Genomic DNA, 2404 nt, shown 5'->3' with positions numbered 1-2404 from the left:
CTATTCTTTAATTTGAGGCATGTGTAGGTTTGGAATCACACTGAAATCCCCCGTAGCCCTGGCTTTATGGTTTCAAAGTCTTACAAGCTTCAAAACCGGTAACAGCTCTAGCGCCATTCGGTCCAGGAAAGTCCCTGCCACCCATAAGGGAGGGAGGCCATGGCCTCAAAGGGCTCCACCTTGGTTATGCCACTGAAAGCATGCTGACCGCTCGCGCCGAAGCTGTCAAGCCCCGCCTCACCCAATCATCTCGATGGAGAAGAGGAAGACTTCCGAGAAAAGCTGGCGGACCTGGTCCCCGACCGGAGCCGGCTCCGCGTCTCCACCGCCAATGATAAAGGCTGAGAACTCGGACTGCGGGTCCTCACGAGCCTGACCGGCGACGGCGCGGAAAGCGTGGTCAGTGGGACGACAGCTCCTACAGTAAGCGTCTATTGCAGGTCGTATGGATGGGGAACGTGGCGACTGTGGTGGAGACGGCTCCGGTGAATACCGGCCAGCGGTGTCGGCGGACTTCATGAGCGCAGCATGGGGCGGGGAGCACATCTCGTCAGAGGACTTTCGTACCAAGGTCACTGTTCTCTCGAGAGATCCGAGGGTAGGGAGCTGCTCGAAAGTACGAGATCCGAGGTGAAAAGGCTGTTCGCTCGCGTGAGATATGCGTTGGGGAGGCTGTTGACTCGCACGTGGGAGACAGCAGCAGGTTTTTTCAGTTCACCAGGATTGCTGAGCAGCAAGCAGAGTTGGTGGCGGTGAGAATACCAGGGGACTTGTTGCTGTTGTCACTGGTGGATTTCACGAATCGGCAATTTCAACGCACACGAATGAGGAGAAATCCTTTCCAGGCCTTGTTATTGCCATTGCTAAGATAGCGAAGAACGCGGACGATAGCGCTGCTAAGTGAACCGAGTCCCTGAACCAATGAACCGAGTCCAGTCGGTCTAGCAAGGCGTGCGGAGTGCCCGTGGGGAACTTTACAGGTTGAATAAACGAATGGGTGTTTGGAATGCATGGGCTACGCGTTGGGTTAGATACAGATTTACACAAAAGTCAGTTGTATGTTTATCGATATGTTTGATGTGTCAATACAATGTCGTGCATATGCTTCAAAAAAGACGCTACGCAATGCTACTCAGTGCGCTCCTTTCATACACGATCGGAAGGATTCACACCAGTTGTTTTGGATGAACACAAATGGTTACGTTGTGATGCAAACTTCGTTGAAAATGTTCCATTGTTTGGAACCAAAGTGCTGAATGGGTAGCCCAAAAATATAGTAAACAAAACGTTACCAATTACGTCCTCTAGAATGAGGGCAACATGACTTTATGATAAATGTTATTGATATGCCATTATTAGTAAATGATTGCAGGTCAGATGTTCTTACATTCGCTTGGATGACCGTCTTAATCCCCAATCCGGGGGGAGGGCGGGAGACGATATGCCCAATTTCAGATTTCAAATGCTGACAAGTTGAGAAATACCAAATTCAGGAGACATATAGGATTGCACTTATGTCAAACTTTCTGGTCTTTTGGTTGCGACTTCGGGCCAATTAGCTCAAACAAGGTCAAACTTCGGAACACGATCTCCAGTGTTCTCTGATTTGCCACGCAGCCAGCCTGAATGTAGATGCCTTTTATAGGCAAAATGCCAATCATGTTTATATCGTGATGTTACTGGCGTGCGCCTGAGTCCGCCCCTGCTCACGCCGCCAGTGCCGCTGTACCTCGGTACGCCTGCTGCCCCGACCGTCGGTGTACAAGCGGCGCCGCCCGCTGGGGTCAGCGCCGCTTGCTCGCTTCGCGTGTTAAGACTGTTACCGTCTCGCAGCGCTCGTGTCTGGTCTGAATGACCGTGGTCTGACTGAAGGGAGAACGAGCAGATAGAACACGTAAGACTCGAATAATCTTCAGATCAGGTCTTTTGTTTTATATCCCGCGTCCGGCCGGGGGGAGGAAGTTGACTTCCTCTCACTAAGGTTTTACGAGCACAGGTCAAAAAGGAACGCTTGCAGCTTCACGGAATTTTCAGTACCGCTTCATCCATGAATTTGGCTTTTTTTTAAATCTGGAGCTCTCATCTACCAAAATCAGTGACCTTGGTTAGGTCAGAGAGGTGAACTTTGAAAACTTTGACCACACATAATTTTTTGAGGGTCATTTGCCGTCGTTCAAACTTTTCATAGTAACAAAACATGCTAGTACCTACGGTTTTATTATTTTAGATTTTTGGAAAATGCGACGTCATGGACCTTAAGTCAGGTCAATCGCTGCTAATTTTACTTAAATAGTGCAAGTTTGTACGTATTTTTGTGTAGTTTGATGTTGCGCATGAGGAAAGCTAGCTTACTAGCTTACTTGCGCAACCATCATAGGAGCACAGAGCATATAACTTTCGTCCA

At 49.2% G+C, this 2404-nt stretch overlaps 1 pseudogene; it reads right to left on the bottom strand.

Moving 5' to 3' along the window:
* Nucleotides 1-2404, bottom strand: part of LOC119104365 (alpha-1-inhibitor 3-like) — a 54778-nt pseudogene that overhangs the window by 12322 nt on the left and 40052 nt on the right.

This window comes from Pollicipes pollicipes, unplaced genomic scaffold, assembly GCF_011947565.3.
Source record: "Pollicipes pollicipes isolate AB1234 unplaced genomic scaffold, Ppol_2.1 Scaffold_6052;HRSCAF=7182_pilon_pilon_pilon, whole genome shotgun sequence".
NCBI classification, from domain to species: Eukaryota; Metazoa; Arthropoda; class Thecostraca; order Pollicipedomorpha; family Pollicipedidae; genus Pollicipes; species Pollicipes pollicipes.
Note: the sequence above shows the minus strand (reverse complement) of the source record. Positions and strands in the feature narration are given on the sequence as shown.